Consider the following 6046-nt stretch of genomic DNA (forward strand, 5'->3'; position numbering starts at 1 on the left):
GGTCAGCTACAACTAACCCACGCCCCTCGCGGGTCAGCTGCGGCTGACCCGCGCCCCTCGCGGGTCATCTACGACTGACCCGCTCCCCCTGCGGGTCAGCAGCGCGTGTCGCGCAGTTTCGACCCTCAAACGCGTTTTTGATGATTCTTTTGTTGTTTTCTCAGGATTTGTTTATTCCAGAGTGTCTCAACTGTTTGGATATCATCCATAAACGTGTGTAGGCTGTTATTAACTGAAGATAAAGCCAAATCTCTCATTCTCATCCAAATTAAATGATTTTGAGGCCTATAAATATGAAATGATGGCCTCCTTTCAGGGGGACAATTTATTATCAAGAGGACGAGGTGTTGCTGGATTAAGGAGTCAAGAAGCACGAATTTACAGCGAAAGCAAGTCAGATCCTGGCGAACTTCAGCATAAAGAGGAAGGCTTTCGAATGATCTGAACCTGTTTTTCCCCTTGTCCGTTCCTTGAGATTAGGCTTGGTCTTAATCTCAAGAAGAGCTATGATTTTGTTTGGTCGATTTTAGTGCTCAAGCGAATACTTTCTTGGTGAAGTAGGAGCTCTGTTAATTTTTTGTCAACCGAATCCGATCCGTAGGTGGTCCACGATACACCTCGGCACAGGCAAAGATCATACTCAAGCAGAGACTAATAAATAGGATTTGTGTGTTGCTTGAAGGAGATTGTAATTTTTATTTTCATTGTGTAAAGGTCTTATAAAAAGACCAATCTTTTTTGAACTTGTTGTAATGATTAAAGTTATAACGAGTTATATAATGAAGAAAGTAATTTCTGACCCAAACAGCTATGATACTGTATGTTTTGAGATGAGGTATTAGTGATGTAATTTTACCCTTGTTGATTATTTTTATAGGATTTGGAGTTGATATTTAGCAATCCATAATTTAAGATACATGGTATATATATGAGGGTTTCCTTGTTTGGATTATTTCGCTCGACGTACTTATTCTCGTGTTGTGGATTTCTAAATCTTAACTCCTTTTAGTGCATGGTAAATGATTTAGGTAGATTATGCATATTATAGGTAGAGCTTAGCCTCCATTAAATACATTAGCCCTTCCCCTGGGGGGTGGGCGGAGATGTTCTTGCTAGCGCTCTGACGCTATTGTGTTCACCTCTTTTCAGGTAACAGGTCAGAGTCTCGGAGAGCCGCAGGTTGACGGGGATTCAGCATAGTCACCATCACTCATATATAGCTAGTTGGTGCTCCACCATGGTCTATTTATGATTATTATTTTTAGTCTTTAGAGATGTATTTCATTTTAGAGGCTGAGTGTCATAGTACTATTTTCAGCTGACTCTTTTGTATTAGATATGCATTACTCTTATTTTAGTTTATCAAATGTTCTTTCTTTTCTTCTGTTGGAACATAATAATATCGTTGGATGTCTTTTCTCTACATTGCGATTCATATATTTTCATCTTTGTTGTATCTGCTTATACTCTCTCTATTTTATAATTCGTTTCTGCTAGAGTGATAATAATTGTGACAGTGAAACATGTAGGGGTGCATTCGGTCCGGATATGGCTCGGATATGATGCTTATCATATCTATATCTGATTACCCATCTCGGATACGGATACAGATACATATATATCTCGATAAGAAACATTTATATCCATATTCGCTAAAGTCAGATATGGTTACAGATATATATGCGGATATATAAACGGGTATGCATACGGATACAAAATAGATATGAGAAAAGTAGATAGTATTGAGAAAATATAGTTCATATGATATAAAAGAGTTCGTTAATATCTTCATTATAACTAAAAAGTTAAAATTAGACATTTTGATCATCAACATTAACCACAAATCTATAATCTAAGAATCAAAACTATCCTAAGAGTATGACTAATATGTATTCGGATATTTCAGAAATAGCTACATGTATTTCACTATAAAACTATATCTGTAACCATATCCTATCGGTTATAGATTTGAGTAACCATATCCATATCCTAACGGATATGGTTACGGATACTTCCTCCGATACAGATACGGTTTAGCTCCCCTAGAAACATGTTTATGCATAGTGGAGAGTGCATGGTAGGTTTGACGTCTTTGGGTTCACCTTGTACTGCAACCATGTGTGAAACCAGGGGCGACACACCTAGCGTCCCTAAAAAACCAATGAGAGAAACTAGAGAGAACTTGTCAGAGGCGATTAGGGTTTCCCTTAATTTTTCGGATACTTCCTCCGATACAGATACGGTTTAGCTCCCCTAGAAACATGTTTATGCATAGTGGAGAGTGCATGGTAGGTTTGACGTCTTTGGGTTCACCTTGTACTGCAACCATGTGTGAAACCAGGGGCGACACACCTAGCGTCCCTAAAAAACCAATGAGAGAAACTAGAGAGAACTTGTCAGAGGCGATTAGGGTTTCCCTTAATTTTTCTCTGTTGGGGTTGGAAACCGGAGAGGGGAAAAAAGTTGAGGTGGCGGAGTTTTCACCGTAATTTCCCCCCCATCAACCCTAACTAACCAAACCCATAAAAAGAAACAAGCGAAAGAAAAAAAAATCCAAGGTGAACTTGATGTCAGGCCCAGGAATGGGTTTTCATGGGCCTTTTAAGCAAACCAAACATGCCCTAAGTAAGAAAATAGTAGATTCAGTTGCAATTATTTTAACCACTAGATTAATAGATGAGGTTAATTTTAGTATATAATGAACATATTAATAGACTATTCTATATCACCATGACCTATAATTTTAGTATATATATTAGATTTTAGTATATAATGATTATATTAATAGACTACTTTGTATCACATGACCTATAATTTTCAATTTTGTTTGTTCTTTTATATCTATTTTGCATCCACATATAATTTCTATTATCCGATTTATATTCGTATGCCTTTTTTTGCGGATACGATTATGAGTTTTTCCTGTGAAGATATATCTATATTCATCTTTATATCTATGACTAGTAAGCGGATATGATTTGTTTCTACCCAAACCCGTGAATGCATGATAATAGCACCGTTAACCAAATGAAACTAATTAGACTTTCATGTCTTTGTTGGAAAATTCTTTATTAATGTTATTCTTCCAAATCTTTATATTCAATTTACTACTTGCACCTGTTAAATTATTTAAACCACTCATTCTAAATAGGTTTAACTCTAATTAGTCAACTATTTTATTTTATTTAGAAATGCTTAATAAATTTGGGGTGTGAATTAACTATGAAGATTTGAGGATCCAATATAAAGTTAATGGAAAACTTTAGAGCGCAATATGACTACTAATTAAGAGCTATGGAGATATTGTTTGAAATAAGATGGCGTCGAAGTTAGATTCAGGTGAAGCTAGTGCTCGTGGGCTGATCCGAGACTCAGAGGGTCAATGGGTTGTCCGCTTTACACTTAATCTTGGTCATTGCAACAATATGGTGGTAGAGCTTGACGCTATCCGTTTTGGCTTGTCCCTTGCATCAGATTGGTTGGAGAAAGGTTATATGTGAAACGGATTCACTAAGTGCAATACAATTGACTCAGTATGGTGATAGTGATTGTAATCCACTAGGCGCCCTTTTTGATGATTGCCATTGGTTAATGGCAAGAAAATGGTGTTGCAAGCTCCTCTATATTTTTACAGAAGGCAACGCTTGTGCGGATGCTCTTGCATATTAGCGTGCTCCCCTAGATGCCTCCTAAATCTTGGAGCACACTCCCCCTTTGTTAAGCAACCTTCTTTGTGATGATTGTATTGGTGTAACGCTTTGTTAGAGAGAAGTAGGTTGTTTGCTTTGTTGTTTTTCATTTTCCTGATCTACCCAAATAATATAATAATAAGATTTAGTATATAGATTAAAAAATTATGATTTTCAAGGATACTAGTAATAATAAGTAAATTTGAGCTGACAAAATCCATATTTTGCTTTAGGATAAATTTTACATCGCCCCTTTTTATCCATACTTTCAGTTGCGTTAAACTCCCCCCTCAAGCTATTTATTAGTATACTAGTCGAGAGGTTGAATATCATGATTATTTAAATTGATAAAAATAGAGTAAAAATTAAAAAAATAAAATTTTTTGTGGGATTGATCATCAACTCAATAATCTCTCTCTCAAATAAAATATTATCGTTGTTTTAATCAACCCAGACTGTGGCCACGTGATCTACTATTTATGAGTTATAATCACATTAATTTAGTACAACATCTCTATTTATTAGTATCTTAAAGTATTCAAAAGATGAGTGATCATTCAATTCATAAAAGACTTTTGCATATGAATTTACTTGCAATATGGTCATTACACTTTTAGTTGTGATTTGACTCGTATTCACGTTAACTTTTAGTTATTGTTTCACTCATATTTATATTATCTAATATTCTCATTCAATTTTATAGCTCATTTTCTGTATCATAGAAGTAAATTTGAAACTATGAAGAATTATTTTCTTACGAAATTAGAGCAGAAAGATTATGATATATTTCGCCATATGTTCTAAATATAATTTTTATTCTTTAATACAATGTCTCTATCAAATCTTACCCCAAACGATGTAAATAAAAAAAATACTATTATAACTCACTTGCCTAGGACAATTGTATTATATTAATGATACATAATTCATTTGGAATATCCACATCTGCTAAGTGGATTTTGCTGTTATGAGAGCAACATGTTAGAGGCTCGTATTCAAACATTTTGGCTCTATAAAAGACACAAGAATTTAGAGTGCATAGCTTATATATCGTAAAGAACATATTGATTTATGAAGAATTTTTCCTAAAAATGATATAATTACAAAATTATATAGTATATATATGGAAACCTTGATGCTTATAGCCAGTAATTGGGCTCCACAAAATATGTTAACTTTATATTGTAGTTTGCTATTTGTAGTATCGTTGACAATGCCATTACCTTTCCTCTTTATCTTATTATTAACACTTTTTTGATATAAGTTCTCTTTTGCTAATTACTCAATTGGCTAGATTCCTCTTTATCTTATTATTAACACTTTTTTGATATAAGTTCTCTTTTGCTAATTACTCAATTGGCTAGATTTAGTTTTTATAATATCAGATGTTAGATTTGATATAAGTTCTCTTTTGCTAATTACTCAATTGGCTAGATTTAGTTTTTATAATATCAGATGTTAGATTATTCTATTCTATTTAAAAAGTGTTGACATTATTTTCTTAAAAAATATATACACATAGTAGTAATAGTATATACTTCAGTTCAACTCAAACATTGACTTGAAGCCATTTAGAGTGAGGTCATTTCTACGCTAGAATGGTGATATAGTGATTACACAGTCTAAAAGCCAAAGAAGAAATTTCTACAAAGGAAAAGTAATTTAATATGTCAAATTAAGAACTAATTTATAAATTATACATAGGCAGTGCAGGTAGCTATAAAAAGTAGGGTATATATCTTCCTAAAATTTTTATAGTGAATGACCAACTGCAATCATCCTAATTTAAGAATAAATAACTATTATTTTAGTTACTAATTTGATACACGTAACTATGGAATAAATCTCCAGCAAAAAATAGGAATTGAGATTGTATTTTATACTGTAGGTAAATAAATAAATGTTATTAGAGATCCTCTTTATAATAAATTTAAAAGTAATAATTTAAATTATTAAGCACCAAATATTAGCTCATGTGAGAAAGTAAAATAATATATAGTCTATATACATTTATAGTCAATTAATTAAACGTATTAAAAATATGATGACCACGGTCCAAATTATATGGTGGGTTCACATTAAAAAAATAGTACATTAAAGCCAAAATCTTTTTAACCACTATATAGATTATCTAAAAATTATTACATATATGAACTATATTGCCTGAGAAGAGTGATGTGCGCACTTAACTATGATATAATAATCTTAAGAACAACCTACTCTTCAATATCATCATTAATTGACGTATCTGTGCATTACACTAAAAACATAATAAAAATTTAGAAAACTACAAAACAAACATCCTTAAAAGTTTTAAAAATTAAAAAAAAATACCCTAAAATTTTATAATTTATAAA

The sequence above is a fragment of the Asparagus officinalis genome, unplaced genomic scaffold (genome assembly GCF_001876935.1).
Source record: "Asparagus officinalis unplaced genomic scaffold, Aspof.V1 AsparagusV1_Un738, whole genome shotgun sequence".
Lineage (NCBI taxonomy): Eukaryota > Viridiplantae > Streptophyta > Magnoliopsida > Asparagales > Asparagaceae > Asparagus > Asparagus officinalis.